Source organism: Rhagoletis pomonella, unplaced genomic scaffold (genome assembly GCF_013731165.1).
Source record: "Rhagoletis pomonella isolate Grant_MI unplaced genomic scaffold, Rhpom_1.0 Rhpom_scaffold_00002, whole genome shotgun sequence".
Classification (NCBI taxonomy): Eukaryota; Metazoa; Arthropoda; class Insecta; order Diptera; family Tephritidae; genus Rhagoletis; species Rhagoletis pomonella.
The window spans coordinates 60,846,851-60,867,918 of record NW_023458556.1 but is presented as its reverse complement, the minus strand read 5'-3'; positions in this window follow the sequence as shown (position 1 = coordinate 60,867,918).

Genomic DNA, 21,068 nt, shown 5'->3' with positions numbered 1-21,068 from the left:
ATCTATTGACTGCCTTTCGCTAGCTCTACACGCATATTTCAAGGGACTGTCGGTAGATAGCACCCTACAAGCATTAGTAAAGTGGATAGAGGAAGCCTTCATTTATAAAGATTATGCATTAAGGGCCTTCGAGCTTCAGTCCTGTTAGTATCCAGCGTGGTAGCCTGGTAGAAGAAGTGGAAGAAAAAAAGTTCGCTGGCGTAATTTAGCATAGAAGAGAAACGACTGGCGTAGCCAGCGCCAAACAAGAAAAAGGAGAACTAGTAGATATTGCTTACTTCCACATACTTATAGTTCAATCGGATTAAACCAACGGAAATCAGCGATAATGCTAAAAGAGCCCGCAAATTAAATCGCACTGAATAAATGCATGCCTACTGGCGGCAGATATATTCCAAATATAGCACAGATTTTTGGTATCAATGCTTTTGTCCTGCTTAAAAATCGTTGGCGTGCTAAATGATGTCTACTTTGAATATACTTAACTACTTAAACGTTCTATATCCAGCTGGCATCACTAGGGACCTATTGGTCTCTGCAAGTCTGTCAGCCAGCCAGAATAACCTTACCTAACCTATTTGTAAAGTAGGCTAGTAGGACAGTTAGAAAAAGCGTAGCAAATTGACAATGTGCGTACACCCTTACTCAGCCCGTTCAACAATTTCTGTAAAGGAAGTTTTCGTCTTCTAAAATGTCTCTGTAAGTGTACCGAACAGGGAAATATTTCTTCGACTTTATGCTTTCGCCAAATTTCGAAGCTACACTTACAATTATTTTTAACTCTTCTGACAGCTCCCCCTGAAAAGTATTGTTGACTACGGCGCTGTGTACCAGTCTACTGTTGTTTGAAACAACGTTGCTTCCAGTTGAAGTATTTTAACTGTATTTTCAAGAGCGTGAGAGACTATTGAAATTTGGCAGAGTAAGGTGAACGAGTTGAAGTAGGTCCTTCGGCATGGTCAGCTCCTAATATTTTCACATTAGATGTACTCGTCTCACCCGGTAGAGGACATTCACAAGGCTGGGTTCCACACCCGTACACAACGTCCACATTTTTTGTGGCACTTCATTTGTTTGAACCCTTCTTTTGTAGTATTTTACGGTGCATAAAAAAGGGCGACAGCAAAAAGAAAACAAAAGGGGGTTTGCCGAGAAAAATAAAAGAAATCTGCACTGTAAACACGCTGACCCCGCCGCTGACCGACTGCCACATGAGTCGCGCGAGAAGCGAAATTAGACAATGTCAACATGGTGGACAATGCTTTACTTATGCAGCTGCTGCTGGTGCACAACCATACGCTGGCTCCTCCTCCAGCTCTTTGCATGAACAGTGCACATTCAAACATATCCTCGTATGGCAACTGTGCACTGTGCTTGTGACACGTCTTCTTTTAACTTGACAAACATTTAAGCTTAAAAGTTGACAACAATTAGACGGGACTCTAAAAGCAACTGCACCAACAACAACCAAAACAGCTATTATAGATGCTTAAGAAAAAAAGTTCAAGAAAAAGTACAGCAAATAGTAAATGACGCGACAAAATGTTGTAATCGTACAAGCACTTGGTTGTAATTGTAGTTGTAGCAGTGTTGCTTGGCAGCGCTTGTGGCAGGTTGTACTTTGCGCGCGGCGTGAACTTTGTGACACGAACGCTTTACGCTTTTGCGGCAGTTACACTAAATTACCCGCGCGTTCGGCGGAAGGCGGGCCGATCAGGTGGTGGGTAGGTAGAAAGGGCGATCGCTGGCTCCTGGCTGCCTGGATGCTCGGACGACCGCCTTTCCCACTAACGCGCGGCGCTAGAAATCACTGTTGCTGCCGACGGTGCTGTTGCTGCTCATCAGCAGCCACTTTTCGTGCTTGTCTGCTACTCACTCACTTCACTTTGCATTCGGCCACTGTGTTTGTGCGCCGAAAGGTGTGGCGCACCTTCCCCGACACCAACATGTTAACAGCAACACTGGCATTGGTACGCTAAACAATGGCGACTTATGCACAGCATCCAACATTTGAATCGTCCAGCGTCGCGTCGTCCATGCCCATTCGAGCGTGTTAACCATGAATTGGTGCCTGTTATCACATAATTTTACTTCGCGGGTAGCGCTCTTAAGAGGCTAAAGAGGTCAGCTGCGCAATAGGGCGCCGAACCGCGCCACAACACACCGCGCCACCAAACATACCTTTGGCTGTTAGTTGGTTTGAGTAGCGTGGATTATTGTTGGTGGTGGTCATAGTGGCGTAGTATTCATCTGCAGCAGCACCAACACCACCACCATCTCTACCACCAACGGTTAGTGTTTGCTGACCAGTTGGCAATTGTTGGCAGTTGCCATGAAATGGATTTGTTACTTCTTCGCGCGACGAGCGCATCAAGTGCATGCCACAGACAAGACTGAATTTGCCAAAGTCTATTGAAACTTTGCGGCGCGGTACAGTGCGGTGCGGCACACCGATTGGCTAATGAAAATGCTTACACTTGGCTGGTGACAAGTGTTTGGGCTGGGAAGTGTGCGATTGGAATTCCGCTAAGGTGCTTGTACTACGTATGCATGTGTTTGTGTGTACGATCATGAAAAGCGGAAAGAGGTAATAACTTTTGCAGCGTCTAAACAACAAATTTCCCATGTATTCGCTGGCGAATGGTGACATTCGGAATGGCCTAAGTAGCATGGGAAGTGGAAACAATTGGCTACAAAGTAAATGTGCAAATATGTGTGTTTGTAGAAAGAAGAAAGAATTAGCAAAGTATTAAATTTGGTATTGTCATTTGTAGCAGATTTCAAATACCCTGAACACACATGGTTTGGCCGTGCCAAAGTAGGTTTTTAGATAACATAATACCAATACATACCATAAATGAAGCTCAGTGTAATACCCGCTGTTTAGTATAAAGGCAGTGTCACACAGTTGGGTATTTGGAAATTGTATCCCAATTGTGTGAATACCCAAATATTTTTCTTTATCCCAATCACAAAATAGATTTGTTGAAATTTTACAATAGAAGATTGCTTTATTTTACCAATAATTTGACTACAAAAAAAAATTGTCCCAATCTTTTTATTTTGTATCAGTAGCCCAATATAAAAGTGCCCAAATCTGTACAAATGTACCCATCGAGTGACACTGCCTTAGAAATTTATGCAATTAAAAAAAAAATCAACAAATTTTCGTAAAAATTTCGAGTTTTTAATTAGATTCTGAGTATGCAGTTTTGTAGCCAATTAAATTTCAGTAGAGAAAAGTACAAGTTTCAGATGGCTAAAAATTACGAAGTTTGTATGAAAGTTTGTTGAATTGTTTCAATATTGCACAAAGTTTGAAAGTTGGATTTATATGCGTTTGTTAAAGAATGAACTATATTTTTATAAAAAAAATAACCAAGTTTAAATAACAACAAAAATAATACGTTAAAACTTGGCACAAAGTGACCACTGTATGTATTTTTTTATATATCGTCGTCTTGGTAAAAGATTGTCGTAAGCATCATTTTAACGATTTTTAGTTCTAGATGCAGTTATATATTTTTAAATAAGATCATTCGATTGGTGTTATAAGTTTTTAGATATCTCCTTTAGTTTTCGAGATATTGACTAAAATTTTTTCGATAATTTAGTAAAGATTTAGTTAGTAATGCAGTCATATTAAACTAATCAGTATCTTAGAAATGGCGTTCTCCATTTTTGGATATCTCCTTATAGTTTCCGAGATATTGAGTAAAAAGTGTCGCTAATTTAGTACAAATTTTGATCACATTTTGTCGTATTTCATACAAAGTGGCTGCCAAATTGTCGACAGATGACCCTTACGACAAAATTTTACTAAAGAAAATCCTTCATAAACTCAAAACTAATTAACAATAAACATTAAAAATTAAATAATTTAAGTGCTTTTTGAACAAGTAACATTTTCAAAGACTTTGGAGAAAATCTATCTTCGCGTTTTTGAGAAATCGTATTCCAAACTTCAATCGCGATTTCCCACAACCTACCGAAACTAACATACGACAATCTTTTATCCAGGCGACGATATGTATTTGTGTTCATATGGAATAGTAGCTTATGTCGGGCAGCTGGCTTTAGTATAATGCGCCATTCACTTTGATATTTAAACGATACGAAATTTTTTGATGAGACCTAATAAGAATAATGACTGGCCACTATTGGACCTATTTCCTGCACGTTTATTTGCCAAAAGTTCTTCACCGGCTCGACGGCATTGAGTCATTCGCAAGCATATGCTGCGAATGCCGCATTATACTAAAGCCAGTCATTCGACATAAGTGACCACCGTTAAATCAACCACCAGCGCCATTGCACTGCTTGATAAGACATTTAAGGTCATTATAACAATAACAGTACAAACATATTTAACAATTTTTAGTTGTAAAAAAAATTAATACTTCTTGACCAGAATAAGAAAAAATATCATTTACGATGACTTAGCTCAGTGAATCGTTCAAAGTAATTAACGACAAAGTTGCACTTGTGAACTGTTTAGCTATAAGCTGCTATAAGATTAACAAAACCAAAACCAACAACTACAAAACATTCAATTGCCACCAAAAACGGTTAGAATACCTTGTCGCTACTTGCATCGTGAATTTAGTATTTAAAATTAAATTACATTTTCGTGCAACAAGGCATTCGCGCGAAGCACTGAGGTGGGGGTGAGTGAGAGCTTTGCGTTTGAATTGAATGCGTGCAGTATGTTGCACAAATGAGCACAGCTATTAGTATGTTGCACTATACATTTATGTTGTTGTAACTTCACCACTTATTGTTGCGATTCTTGTTTTTATAGCTATTGTTGTTGTTATTGTTTGCCTATTTGGTGTGACATAATCCAATTGGACACCTTTACGCCGTCACCACGCTCGCATTGTGGCATTGTGCGTTGCATTCCGTGCTGCTACTTGATCGGTACGTTGCATTGCCGATTGCTGTTGCTGTTGCCGCGCGCTCGCAAGCAGTTGACGATGCAGTGGAACATCACATTTGTACACGCTTTAAATGCATTTAATTTGAATGTGGCATGTGGCAACAAGTGCTTGTTGCACTTGTTATTTGGATCATTGTAGTTAATGTTGCGCATTTACGCTGCTCTACGAATGGTTAGTATGTATCTGCATACGAAGTGGCATGCAACACATTCGGAGCCCCAGCTGTGTGTAAGTGTTGAAAGTTCACTTTTAAGGGGTCAATGCGTGCCCACATATACATATAGTATGATATGGTGCGCCTCTTGGCAATGAAGAACTCGTAGCAGCTACATATTTAGAAGTTAGTTTTTGGGGAAATCGGGATCTTATATTCCTGCTGGTGTAAATACACCACCTCCTTAAGCATATGCGATGCACACACACATTATTGTCATCTGCCAAGTACTTTTCGGCAGTGAATTTTTTGGTCTGCGCAACAAAATTAAGCGCAGTTGCAGCCCGCACTTTGGAAGGTCGTCGGTACTTGGGTTGCTATTAACCACAGAACGGCTATCTGTCCGAAGCTTCTCGCTTCCTCACTGCATGGAGCCTAAGCCGCTCCCGACGAAATCAACGGTGGCGCTCTCTACCTCCACCTCGACGGGGGAAGTCAAGCTTTTCCGACGGCAAATTACCCAAAAATTTTATGGATTGTCTTTGGTAGCTTGATCTGCTTCTCCGCGCATGCAACCGCAATTGTTAACAAAGTATAGAGCAGCAACAATGTCTCAAGTCGCACACCCGCAGCACTTGTGGTATCGGCAAATAAATGATTTGCTTCCACTGATGGAGCACAATCTACTGCTCAGAAGGTAATTTGGTAAGCTACTATCATAGGGAGCAAAACAAACAGACACTTGCAGAAGGCATGTTATTGAATACAACGCACCTTCAAAAACCTTGGAGCCAACGGCGTACCGATAAGCCATTAACGGCATCCACAGATAATCCGTCACCACCTACAGTGAATCTCGCCCCATTAATGCCGTTATTGGAGCCTAATTACCGCCAAGCGCAAACGAAGAGCTTATGTTGCCGTACCCCTCCGGCTTAGTTAAGGTCCGGATAAGGCAATCGCCTGAACTCGTGCTTATTCAGACTCGACCCCACCGTACGAAATAGATGCCCAACTTTTGAAGGTTCCTGGCGCGACACCAACTCCCCCTCTTTGGTTGAACTCCATCGGAACAGCACTTTTCTTGGGGCTACCGTTAGTTGGGCTAACCTATTTAGGCCAGGCTAAGTAGTGCCGCTGCACCAAATACAATAACAGATCTTTGTCAGCAGAGGGCATGTAGCGTAAAGTGCGCAGGGGTGCCCAAGAAAGTGGTATTTTCTCCCATTTCTCTGGATTATGGACATACACGACTTTCTAGAAAAGCTGTAGAGAATGGTTTTTGCCTAGGAGGATGATATTATCTTTATGGTGAGGTATGCTGGGATTCCAAAGCTACTTGAATTTGGTAACTAAGTGATCTGCAAACAATGCACTCGCTGCAGTGAAGACTGCGGTCAGACTTAGGAGCCTTTGGGTTTAAGCACTCTAGCGTTCTTAGAAGATCCGGATACGTCGCTGATAACACAGATTACGGCTGAGGTAGTAGTCACAAATGAACTTTTACAGAAACTCTCTATCAACTTAAATCTGGCATTGAAGAAACATTTTATTGTGTGATGCCGAAAACGAAGTTAAACTTCAAAACATTATGGCTTTGGATTATCTCACTGTACACTCAAAATTATTAGGAGAATGAAGCACCGCTGTTTTGGTTGCATATGATTATAGCTTTGTAAGAATTATATGTATGGGTACAATAACAAATTTACCTGCATGGCGCAGGACATTGCTAGGAAGGATATGTATATTTCAGGCGGTTTTACCCCGAAAGGACAGACAGGACATGTGTAACCGCAAGGTTCTTCTTCTTTTGACTGTATCTGTACTTTTATGCAGAGTTCTAATCCGCTAGGATGCTTCCAAAAAAAGTACCGTCAATAACCAGTGCAATACAGCCACAAAAGAACTCTTCAATCTCGTAAATCTTGGCCCAATTGATCTCAGCGGTAGGTAGGAAATATGCAATAATCGTTCCAATGACAGTCGCGTCTACGTAAATGGAATGACCCAGATTTATACTTCTCCAAGGACTGTCACTCCAGTAACACTCCCCAAAAATTCTTTGCAATACTACCTTAAAATTCAACGCGGGTGAAGGATGGTCACATCATGAGATGGGTCATAGCGGTGCTCGAGTTCAAAGACTTATCTAAGGAAAGAGATTACTCCCTCTCAACCAACTCCGATAAATTCAGAACCTATTTCTCGACAATTTATTAGTGTAAACTGGACTAAGTCAGAGAAACAAGCCAGGTTAATTGGCGTCAATTTATGAAAAAAGAAAAAAAGAAAAAAAATTCTATGTTATTGTGAAGGATAGGTGGCGAAAGGAATCAATGAGGGAGATCGTGCAGAAACTGTGGTCATCCATTAGTGCTTGACACACTTAGAATACCAAAAATACGTCGATCAGCAGCGGTTCATACAGAAGACTGCTTTATTGGAGAAATACCCCATATTGCAAATGCACCATCCAATAGGTCCAACACTATAAATCTATATTTCGAGCTCTATGGAATGCAAGGAATCCATACACCAAAACCTAACTTGGAAGTTTGATACACACATGGATCTAAACGGGAAAATTGAAAACTGGGGCTGGCATATTTGGGCCGAGCTTAAAAAGATCGATACACCATCTTGAAGCGGAGATTCATGTAGTGTAAATTTGTGGCAGAGAATTCCTTAGAAGAGACACATCCTCGAAATATATCGGACAGTCAGGCAGCCCTACTGGCACTGAAGTTCCACAAAATAAATTATCAGCTAGTTAATATACGATTGCCACTCTCTTATCACCTCGGTTAATTTTTTTTGGAAACAAACGTCTGTCGTTTTTGCAATATTTAATAAAAGGGCTATGCTACACTCAATCCATTTGAAATTTGAAACAAAATGCCCTTGGAAGTTCTAGGCTACATTAAAAGCCTTCTCATAGAGAGCGGAGGGCCACACACAATCTACCAATTTAGAGGCCGCGGTGCATTCTGCTCATACTCATAATAATAACAACTAGGAGAGCTTTCTAGTGTTTTTAAATAAATTATTTTCATTATGATAATCATGGAAGTTTCCCAACACTGAATCATTTTCCAAGGAATTTCGAAACCATAAAAACTCCACTGTAAGACGCAGAAACAAATCCAAAAACACGAAGCAAAACAAAATGTGAAGATAGAAAAAACTCTCCTTAAGAGCGAAAACAGTAAGCTCAATATTAACCTTACCTTAAACTTAGTCTTTTTCGTCATATTCATTTTCGTATTCGACTTTTGTCTTCATATTCGTATTCATCTCTGTTTTTGTAAACGTATTCGTCATGGTTTTCTTATTAGTCTTGTTATCCGACCTCGACTATTCGTACTACTCTTCGCGTTTGAACTCGTCGTGGTATTCTTGTTCGTATTCGTCCTTGTCTTCGGTTTGTCTTCGTATCCATTTTTTTATTCTTATTTGTTTCCGCCTTCGTATTAGTTTTCACATTCGTTCTCTTATTCGTATATGTTTTGATTACCGTATTCGTTTTAATTTTTTCGTCGCATTTGTCTTCGGATTCATTTCCGTATTCATCACCTTAGCTCGACAAATTTCCACAACTTTATGAATTTAGATAACTCGATACATTGAAATTAGTCGATAAATTTCGATAGTTTGTTACACGTCGATAACTAAACTAATTTCAAAAATTCTAAATCCCGATGACTCTACACAATTCAATAACACGACACATTTAGATAACTGTCGATAAATTTCGATAACTGTGCGTTTACAGGACTCGATAAATTTTGATAACTCAAACATGAAAATCTCTAGATTAATATCGATAACTCGTTAAACTTTTGGTAGTTCTATAGCTTTAGAAAACTAAATCGATTTTGATAGCGCAATTTCGATAACTCTATAAATTTATATAACCCAATAACTCGATATAAGTACTTTGAAAATTCCAAAAATATCGATGCGACAAACTGAAAAATGTCGATAAAGCAATAAGTATCGATAACCCGTTAAGTTGAAAGAAATCGATAGATTGCGATAACTGGATAAAATTCAATAAGTAATCCTAGCTTAATAAATATCGATTTTATAACTCGATAACTATCGGTACATTTTGACAACTATGTTTCTGTGTCTCGACAAATTTCGATAACTCAATAACCATTGATCAGTTTGAATAATTCGATACTTTCCGGTTACTTATTAAACATCGATAACTGTAAGCTTCGATTTAAGTGCGTCCTCATATCGTTAGATACCCGCTTCAATCTAACCTAACCTTCCCTTCGACCAAAAAATTTTGACAGTTCGAGACGCAGAGGTTTTGTGGGTAAAGCAGGGATCACACAATTTGTACATTTGTACAGGTTTTTTACATTTTGGCAGTCACAGATTGGTGAATTTTTTATCGAGAATTGAGTTTCAAACAACCCCACTTTGCAACTGTCAAAATGTACAAATGGTGTAATCCCTGCTTAAGAGTCAAGTACGTCGCGTTCAAACGAACGCTGTTGCATCGGTTGCCTTAACTTTTTTACAAACTAATAGATAAGATATGAATCTCTAGGCTTATTTCAGCTATTTTAATTTTGTGGAAGATTAAATGTCTGTGCCCCTTGAAGCATACGAAAAATCTTAACTATGGTTTTTAGTTTTTAGTAATTTCCAGTTTTATTACAAAAATCTATTGCAATGCTTATATAGCTGGGTGTGCAAATTTATTTAGATTTTATTCACTTGCAGCTACTATGTATCTAGTATGTTGTTGTATGCCCCATGTAAAACAAAAAATGATTGTAATTACTTAACTCAATATTTTCCCACACATTCTTTCAAATTTGCAAAAAGGCGCATTCGAGCGTTAACTTGTCAACAACATGACGAATCTTTCATTCGTCCAACCAATTAGGCATTTTTCCCTAGCCGTTAGTTAGCATTGCAAGTGTCGCTGCGATGCAAAATGACAAAAAGCGGCTATAAAAAATATGAAAAAAGGAAAACGTAAAAAAAAGCGAAAGGTACGAGAGTACGGGCAGCTATATCCACTTGTGACACTGAAACAATCAATTTACTTGTAACGCCTCATACGACGACGAATATGGCACTTGCAGGCAGCCGCTCCAAAGTATCGGATTTGAATTGCAGGCTTGGTGCTATCGCCGTGAAGGCAGTTAGTGGGTAGTAAAAATGCAGCAGCGTTTTGTTTTCCTTAATTTGCTGATCGACAGCTATGACGAAGCAGACACAAGCAAATACAGAGTCTACAGCCACGACGGCAAGTTGGTGCTGACCTGTCCCACGATACGGCCAGACCTCGTCGGCTGGCAGCACTGGCAGCGCATAAAAATTGAGTGTTTGAAACCAAATGCCGCCGTCGCTGCTGCCACTGCCGCTGCCGTTAAGGAAGTTGACAAGGCTGCGGCTCATAACAAAAGAAAAACGTCGTTACGGAGGCTATGGCAGGCAGTCTGAGTCTGAATGAGGATTGGCGGCGGAGGAGATGCGCAAACAGACAAACAGGATAATAAAGACGGCAAATACGAGCGCAAAGTTTGCTAGTTATTTGAAAATTTTCGGCTGTTTTGCTAGCTTGTGACAGTAGAGAAACACACACACACACACACGCACACACATACATGCAGTCGAATGCACGTATGAATATTTTAAGGAAGTGCATGTGGCATGCCACAGGAGTGAGAAGGCAAACGTTTGCATTTTTCATGCAATTGAATGCAAGCTACGCAGAAGTGGGGGATAGTAGCGCAGAGTTGCCAAATATAAAGCGGGTGGTAAGCAGTGTTCGTTTTTAAGGGAAGTAGGGTGTTGGTAATTCGGCGAACGGAAACATTCATGTCCTGGCAAATTTCCCGTGCCGCTCGTTGATTGCAATGACGTGCATTTATGACGACTGCACTACTAGCAATACTATCAACAACAACAACAACATAAACAAAAAGGCAACATCAAGCGAAAATAATACGGTTATTGTTATAGGGTTTGTTGTTGTTATTGTTGTCACAGTTACACCTGCACGCAGTGCCACAAACATTCTCGTCCTCGTACGATTTTATAGCTGTAGACGTCATAACACACATAGTGTTATTGTTATTGTACCTCATTGTTGTAACAAAATAAAGGAAATTCGCAAGTAGGCTTCTTTCCTTTCTACTTATTGCATGTTGCATTGAGGCAACAACAACGGAAAAGCTCAAATCGCTGTTGAACGCTAAAATTTTGCTTGGCGGATTGACGCTTTGACGGCGAACATGACTGACTGCTATTTGGCTGCTTATTTGCCATCTTAATATATGGCATGAATAATTTAAGTTATTGCAACAACAATAAAATCGGCTTTCGAATTTATAAAAAGAGAATTTCGTAGTAAAGTTTGGAACTTAGTTTGAATGCAAATTGTGGTAGGGACTGTGACTAAAGCCGCGTAAAGTGGATTCATGGACATTTTTTGGAGTTTTCTCTGCTTATTTTTATAATACTCATTTTAGAGTCGGTCACCGTCGCTGAGTACGCACCTCTAGCACTATCACCCGCCAGGACCCAGGTGGTTTTCTAAAAGCCTTCGCCCTTCGATCCTTATGCCTGCATTGAAAAGGTTCGGAAAAAATGATCTGCGTTTTGAGATGTTCTAAAACTGTTTATATTTTTTTTTGTAGAAATAGCAAAAATTATCGAAAGCCAATAAGTGTCGAACTTGCCTTTCGGCTCACCCCACTAGAAACGCATCCCTTCGCCATTTCCCTCCTTCCGTGGAGCAACCGCTCGTTATTACTTCGCAGATGGGTAGCAGTCTATTGCATTCTATGAAGATCTGCGGAGTTGTTCCGTTTGACTATTTAGTACAGCGCTTTCCATATGACAAACAACGGACCAATTTTCTATGCCATCAGGCATGGTATCCTCAATATTATCAACCTTATGTGGCCTATCCACCTTTATGCGGAAGTCCTGCGAACTGCAGACAAACGAAAAAACCAATGCTCCGCGTCTTCGACTAATGTACTAAATATAAAGCCATTTAGTATTTCAATAGAACGGGGACTCGCTATTACCAAGCCAACAGCAAAGTCGGTACAGTGAACAGGCTTTCCGAACGTAAGATTTCGTCTTCAATGCTAATGTTTCATAACAGAGTTCTCACCTCACTTAAATATAGAAGTCTTCGTTTTTGTTTAGGAGCCCTGGCGTTTAGCAGAAGCCTGGAAGCAACTTTTATCGCTATTCCGACTGCAAATTTAATTTACGCTTTAAATGTGAGCCTCGCATCGAAAAGAGTAGTATGTATTTTACAGTCTCCGTCGAGGTTGCCGCAAACACTAATTTTTGGCGACTTCTCGTAACTTCTGCTGCTACTGTCAGTCTTCTGGTATGCCAGCTGAAATCCTGTTTCCATAAGCTAATCGTGCACCCGAAGGATTGCAGAGTTTGGAGCCACTGTTAAATCTCGCATATAGTTGGCTACCTCGACCAACATCAGCGCGGCTGGCAGTTCCAATCGCAGGACGCCGTCATACATTGCGTTCAAAAGTGTTGGCCCGAGGACGGATCCTTGAGGCACGCCATCTAAGATAATACAATTTTTGACCCAGTCGTCTGTTCCGTAAATCAAAAATCGGTCGGAGAGGTAGTTGCTTTCAATCCTACGATGATTGTTAGACATTGATGCTTATAGAAAGCCTGCAGTTTTTCTGATAGCCTGCAGCATTAAATGCATTCTTCACCTTGCTGCCATATCAGGGACAAAACTTCCACATATCACTCTTTGAACGTACGAAAAAATGCTTACTTCTGTACTCGCCTTTGAGATGAGTTTAAGCCTTCGATTGAGAACGGCATATATGCCTGAGGCTAACGGTGACTTTTTTCTCTTTTAATGTTTGTCTTCGACGGAAATACCTCGTTGACGATTTGCTCCTCTACGGGTCTTGGTCCACGCTATTGTATAGGATCTGGAAGCGATTTTGCTGTTTTTACTGTCATTTAGTGCTTCTTTCGTTTACGCTTGTACAAGGAGTGTTGGTTCATATACGGTCCTCGTACTCTACCTGTTACATTGCATTGATTGGTGTGGGCCAGATGCTGGAGGATTTTTTTCATCGCCGCTGTATAAGACATCTATAGCTACATATAAGAGATATATAATATATATATATATAAGATGTATATATAGACCGGCTATTAAGTGAGTTGCCTTATTCGTTGCTCCCTCTGGTAAAAAAAACCGATACTAACAGCATTATTACCTAAAAAAAAGTTTAAGGGTACGTTCTCACAGAAAGCGGAGCCAAGCCGAGCGTTGTAAAGCTTTTAAATTTCTGTTGCTATATGAAAGTGTTCTAGAGTGTTGGGAGCTGAGAGCAAAGCCGGTTTTAATTTTGTATTTAATTTTTCAGCTTCATGACGCTGCTGCAAATAAGACATCAAAATATTCAAATAGACGAACTAATCTTTTGAACAAAATTGAGCAAACATTTTAGCCGCTTTTCATTGGTGGTAAGTTTTATGATAGTTTTACAGCCGAGTACATGCGACAAGCTCCGCTCAGCCTCGTTCTGTGCGAATACCTGTAGGTTCGTTTCGCTCCACCTTTCTTCGATCGGCACCGCTCGGCTTTCTGCGTGAATGCAACCTGAGTGGATATATACGGCTTACGTTTTTCAAGCTAATATTTGATGGCTTCTAGAGAAAGCTCGACTTGAAAAAACTGTCGTAGTCACTTTTCGTTTAAGGGTATACGAGTGTGAGTTTAGGAATAGCTGAAATGTTCGCAGGATCTTAGTTGTCAGGGGCATAGTTGAAACACTAAAAAGATGTACAGTAGATGTGTATTCTGTATTTAGTGTTAGAGTTATGCGTAACGAAGTGTCCACTGATTCGAATCAGGACCGCTCCAAAAGACATTGAAGTATAGGCTCCAACTGCCAACTTAGATAACATTTGCCACTCGGTTATTAGCCTTAAGGGCCCTTATATCTACGCAGTGGCATACGCAGATCATGTGGCCTGCCTCATTACAGGCCCTTTTCTGCCTTCTCACTATATAGGGTCTGCCACCTAGTGTTATCCTACACATCTGTAGTGTAGTGAGGTTTTCTCTACCACACTTCTGCAGCAAGCTACGCTCAAGGCATTAGTCAGCTCTCTAAAAATTTTCCCGGGTACCAAGTCAATTTATAACTGGCCAAACAATTATATAGATCCCACCTTTCGCCGTCGAAGCTACCTTTCGAAACTAAGGGAATATTTCGCCCATCACTTAAGGCTGCGAGGCTCTCCAAGTAGGAAAGATTCATATTGCCTTCAATCTTGAAGTGTCTTGATAGCAACACGAAAACACTACAATGGACGGAATTTAGTCTGAGAGATGTTTTCTCCAAGCGTTTGTTTGTATTAATTCAGGCAAACAAGTCTAATTCCTACGAGGTGCCATCTGCATAATTACTAGCTTCGTAAGAAGCTTTGAAATAGAATAGCGAATAAGGCAAACTGGGACGATACAAATTTTAAGAAATACTCCCGGTTTCGTTCCCTAGGTCGGTACGCAGATAGCTCAATAGTTCCCGAAAGCAACGGAACCAGCAACTTTAGACCGAGATATAGTATTTCGGTCCCCAAGGGAAAACTGCCCAATGTATTGAGCGACAATCAGACCGAACTGTGTACCCTTCTCTTCCATAAAATTATTATTATTATTTCTCCAATACTTGGAGAGACTAAACGTCATGGCGGCAAACAACTGAGTCTTCCTCCTCTCGGTTACGGGTCATAAAGGCGTAGAGGGCACCGAAAAGGTAGACAAGCTTGACAGGAAGGCGCAGAACTTACACCCAGCTCTTCTTTCTAAAAAAAAACACACACCATCAGATAACAGGTAGAATAGTAGATAGAAGCACTGTAGCCAAATCTTTAGAACAGAAAGCCACTGGACTACGACAGGTAATGAAGCTTTTGGGAGGACATAATCGGAAAAGATATGACGAACTCATTACCCTACCTAGATCTCCTGGTCCCAATGCATATCTCAGAAAATATCTGTCTACCTATCTATCATCAATGAGCTACAACGAAATTACTTTACCACTGCTTTCACAGGACAAAGAAAACAAGAAGCTGTTGGAATATTGAGCGCGACACTCTGGCAAAAACACATTAAATCTTCATGTTAGAAATCAGTGGCAGTGTGAGATTGGACCTGATTGGAATTACAAATAATGAATTAAAAATTAAAATTTTAACCTAAAAGCAAAATAAAACACTAAACCGAAAAACTAATTTTGGCGCTAATCGAGTAAACTGCAATGGCATTTTGCGCCTCGAACTGAGCTACGAATATATAAATACATAAATAGAATGCAAAAGTGTGCGTATGTGTACATGTGCGGGTTGGCACTCGCTGACGATCCCTTGGTAAACATTCCGGCAGAAAGTGTAATTTTCGGAAAAACCGTTAACAAAATGCCAACACACGAAATCCCAAACTCCCACATGTCGAGCGAAAATGAAATGAACGCGCAAGGCGAGCAATGTTAGGAGCGAGAGAGATAGAGAGCGAGAACGGAGGGTGGAGGGAGCAAAGAAGAGGATTGTGCGAAGCGCCGTTGAAAGATGTTAGGCGGCCGCGCACCACTATCAAACAAGCGTAGGAGTTGCACTAAAACTAAAAAAAAAATTAAACCAAGAAACAAATTTGGAAAAAGGACAGTAATGTTGGGGAAGCGATGAATTGTGCATAGAGGGGCGTCAAAGTAGCAAGCAGCGGGCAGCGGCATTGCATGAGGTCATCAATTCCAACTGGCACGTCATCTATCTTGGTCGAGGCGAGGGTCCTTTAAACGACCTCTGGACATAGACGGACAAAAAGTACAATAGTTAACAACAGCAGTACACACCCACACACACACACACGCACGGCTATATAGAACAGCTGCATAACCCCGACTGCCAACAACGGCATACAACGAACGCCTCCAAACGAAATGTCAGCACAGCATTAAAGAATGTCGAGCTGTAAAGCTGGTGGAGCTGAGGAGCCGCAATGTCGACAACGACGAACAACGAGCTGGGTAGAACGCAGAAGCTGTAAATGGGAATTGCAAGCAAGCAGGCCAGCAGGCAGTCAGTCAGCGGAGGATTTGGGAATTGCGAACAACATTTGCACCAGGAATAGTAGCAATAAAAGCTGGCGCAACTGCCGAGAATGCACATTGGGCATTTTCCTCCAACAGCCATAAAAACAACAACAACAACAACGAACAACCCAAGAAAAACGTGAACATGAAAACACGTACATACATATTCTTAAACCATAGCAGCTGCAGGGGCACGCGATAGTTGGTCGGATAATGTTAGAGACAGAGAGGGGTAGCTTCGCTGGTGCATGCGAAGGCAACTGCAGTTTTCTCCCACCTTGCCACAAGGATGCTGGCAAACGCCAACGACCCGTAGTTGCTAAAGAACATACACATATATATGTATGTATGTATGTACGTACATAAATGCGTCTATGCGAGAGCAAGTAAAAATGCGGCCGTTGTATCCCAACGCAAGGACATTTGAAGGATAAATTTGTTAGCGTGCAACAGCGGCAGCTGCCACAAATAGAGGAAACAACAGTAGCAGCGGCATTGGCATGCAATACATTTGACGCTAGCTACAAAGGGTGTGTGTTGGGAAGCTTGCTGCTTGCAACGCTGCAAATATTGAGCACTAAATAAATGATGAACGAAAATGAAATGTTAGGGGCGTATGAGAAGTCTACGCGAGAGGGTGTGTCGCTGTATAGGGAAATGAATGCGTGATTGCACGAACGATTGAGTCAAAGACCGCTTACATTGTACCTGCATGAAAGCCTAGCAAATATGAAAATTAGAGAAAGAAAGAAATAAATGCCAGTAAGGATCCGAAAACTCATAACTGGCAAGTTTTGCTAAATTGATGAGCACATCTCACGAGTTTTTTTTAGTGGCACTGAAAAAACGTTGAAACATTATTCTTGCATTTATTTCAATCAATGGGGTTCCAGTAACAAGTACGTCAATTATTTGAAAAATTTTGTTTTAAAAACGTTTATTTAGGCGAAATAGTAGATACGGAAACTACTATTTTTTATTGTAGCTCGAAAAAATCATATATGATTTTTTAATAACTTTGGGAAGTTTTCAAATAGAATGTTCATATTGGAGGCAATGGAAGTTGGCATCAAATACAATATATATCTGACATTTCAAGAGTGTGGCACTAAATTAAAAAAAATTTCAGCTATTTTGTAATTTTTGAAATTAAATTAAACTGCGAAAATGCTCTTCTTGCCAAAACGAATAAAGCTAGAGTAATTATACTAGTGTGTCACGAAGTGAATAAATTAATATATATGTACATAAATGTATGCGTGAATACTGTAGAAAAATATTCCACGCAAATACTTAATCACTTTTAGATGACTTTTAAATTAAGGCGTGCGAGTAAACATATTATCTTAGTGTGTATGGTGCTACGGGGCGCATACGTTAAATACACAACTAAGGGTATACTGCTTTTAATATATCTTTTTTAAGAATTTATACAAACACAATTTCGCTATGCAATCTTGTACTTTATGCGAAACTAAAGATAATGCATGGTGTAAGATTAGTGTGCCACCATTTTGGATCAAAAACACGTTTTTCCCGAAAAATTTCACAAAGTTGTTAATACAATTTGCATCAATTTGGCGTTGCAGCAGTTAGTTGATATAGGTCATTTCGTTCGTGGGAACCTCTGCTGTCCGCCCATGGATGCCACGTCGAGAGATTTTTTCACATAATCATAAATATCCAGATGTACATGTTGAATTTTAATGCATCCTAGATGTTTGTCAGCCCCACGAATGGTGCCATGACCTTATCTAGAATAATTCTCCTTAAAGTCGGCAACAAATTCTCATCTTCAATAGAGGTCATCCACGTTTCAGCGTAATAAATCCTGTTCTATGGGAGGTTTATAAGATGTAATATTTGTTTTTCTAGACAATGTCCCGGTTATCACCTCCCTAAACTAGAATAACCTTTTCTGGCACCTTCTCTAAGTTAAGAGAACAGTCTTGATTTTAGCGGATTGGGCACAGGATATACGCAGCCGTGGTCCGGGATATTATATTCTTCGGCGCCACAGTCTGGTGGGCATGCTCGGCGGCATCTACTTTAAGAGAAATATAAGGTGCGAGGAACATCATGCGCGCAAACTTAAACTTTTCCTACTGGCCTTTACGGCAAACACAATCGAGTAGCATTCATTATAGTTAGATTTGTTCATTCCAAAATTCAGAAATGCGGCAAATTTCAAATGCTCCAACTACTAAGTAGATCATTATGGGTTTTAGAAAACTGTTCGACCACAATAATTACACCGAGAAGTTTATGGAAAGATCTTGAATTTAAACAATATTCGGATTAAAAACTAAACCAAAGTGTGTCGTGGAAGGGCTGTAAGCTCGAGAGAGTTGCCTCTGAAACTGAGCTTTCAACTGCTAGACAATTGTAGCCTATTTCCAACTGAACCGTCCGGTGGCTGATCAACTCAGATCTGGCTTTGCGGGCAGGTACTTTAAATACTGGTAGCGAAGCCACAATTTGATCTCTCAAAATTTATGGAACGTCATCACAAACTCAAGAGAATGTAGAAATGTTCTAAGCGAACTGATAACAAATTGCACAACGAAGGTTATGTGGGTGCCGAGTTAAGTTAGATGACCATAAATATAACGTCCACAGCATTGCCAGAAACATTGTCATTCCTTTTGTGAATTTTAGTAGACACTTTGGTCTTTTGCCGATCGCTGACTGTAGACTCTGCGCTGTACCTTTTCGAGCAACGTGATAGCTATATTTCCTACATTTTTTGTCCTCTATTAGACCTAATTTAAATGCACGTGCTGACGAAATAAAGCACTGTCAGCAGTTCTACTAGATGTCTCGAGTCTCTTCTTCTTGCTGGTAGTTAGAAATCAGTAAGTTGCTTATCATACGAATTACATATAATCTTAGCAAGTCTGCAGCTCTGAGTTCTTTTCCTATCCGCTTGGCGGTGCCCATCTTGTGTTCTTTTGTATGTTCATAATATTTGAACCGCAGGCTCGGCTGGCTCTCCGTTGACTACGGGGACATCGTTGTTCTTAATCCACATAAATGTTGGTCTTACCTCGCCTAGGGCGAGTGAGGAACGAGAGCTTCATCGCTTTTCATAGACCTGAATTCTCCTGTATCAAACTTGTCACCTATATCATCACTCAAAGGCGTTGAGAAGTTACTCTTCCGTATCTGAAGTGTACTTTGGACGTCTGTTCCCAGATTTCCACCTTTCTCTTTGCTGGTACTAGTCCCTGTCTTCAAATCAATTTACCGCCGCCTTATTTTCTAAGAGAATTTTCACTTCACATTCCTGCCAGCTAGCATCTCAAGCTTTTCGCATTTAATTATTCTGCCTCTTTTGCCTCCTCTTGGGTAGACGTTTTTCTTCCACCAGTGCTCTCGGTCTTGCTCAATTGTCGCTCGCATCTCAACTGAATGCAGGCTGGATTGGTATGTTGCGTGTTTCTGCCTGGGAGGTAAATTTGTAAATAGTATCTCACTACTGGTGATTTCCCTCTGCCAATGGATTGTTTCTTCTTAGAGCAAGATTCGCTGTGTTTCATCCGTCTATTACTCCGTGATAATTTTTGTTCTTCCTTCTTTATGGATATTTCGATGTCGGTTTTTGGTATTGCTAACTACCATGTTCCTTGCCCACGACGATCATACTTTCAGAGCTAGTTCTGTCCGTGTCGTTGTAAAGTTCCATCGCCTGCGTTATTCGCCGTCGCCAATGCATAAAGGCCCGCAAATCCGATTGTTGGAACACAAATTTAAAATGAACGATTCGTAGTCTGCGCATATGGCGACGATGTCCATCTTACCCTCTGTCCGAGTTATCTTCTCTGTAGAAGGTCCGTAGGTGCCAAGTGTATATTCGAAATTCGTGGTCCTCTTTTTTTTGCGGGTTCATCATTAGGTAGGTCAATTTTCCAATAGGTTGATTTTTGAAGATTTTTCGGTAGCCATTTTTGATGAACACACCTCTGTATAACAAGCCGCTTTTACCTAGACGGACGTTGCTTTAACCGAATAAATTGGATTGGCCCCATCAAAGCTTCTTCTGCTAACCCAAGGCTCCACACGATTTACTACTGCATCTCCTACATGGATTGTTCACTTTGCGCCCGGGATGCACGGACGGAAAGGCAAGATTCAGAGTTGAGTGTAGTTTCCAACTGGAATTGAATACCCAGAAGAGGGGCCATTCTCTGTTCTACTTCATCATCAAGCTTAACTTCAGTTCACAAACCGTAAAATTGGAAAACAGTGCCAAAGATCGTGAATACATACGCCGGTTATACAAAGTTCGGTTTCGCCTGGACTTAGGTTATCTACCTGCCTTTTATAAAATATCCAACTACACATCCACATTCACATACATCTGTATTCCATTGACTTCCGATTTCCCGATTTGGTAAAACGAACTGGCCACATTTAGAGGGCAGGTTAGAGGAAAACTTTGCAGCTGCGACAACAAAGCAACAGCAATCTATCTCCGCGTCGGCTGGGACAAGTGCGACATGATGTTATGTGTCAACAGCTTAATTCAGCGCTGAGGCCGTGGTTGTTTCGCTTGTAGCGATATTTTGTCGACGCGTAGCTGCAGGGTGTGGCGGGCAGTCGCTGTGGTGCATTTATTTACCGTGTTCGCGCGTTCAAGATTGAAATCTCGAACGCAAATCGAAGGCGCGCATGCTCACAACGAAAAAAGAAAAAGAACCGCAAATCCAACTAAGCGCCCATGTCAGCAGCAGCAGTCCAGCAGTTCACGGAGCCGAAGAGGCGCGACGTGGAACGCTAAATCGTTTTGTTTATTGTGGCATTTAAGACGCATGCGCGCCCCTTACATAT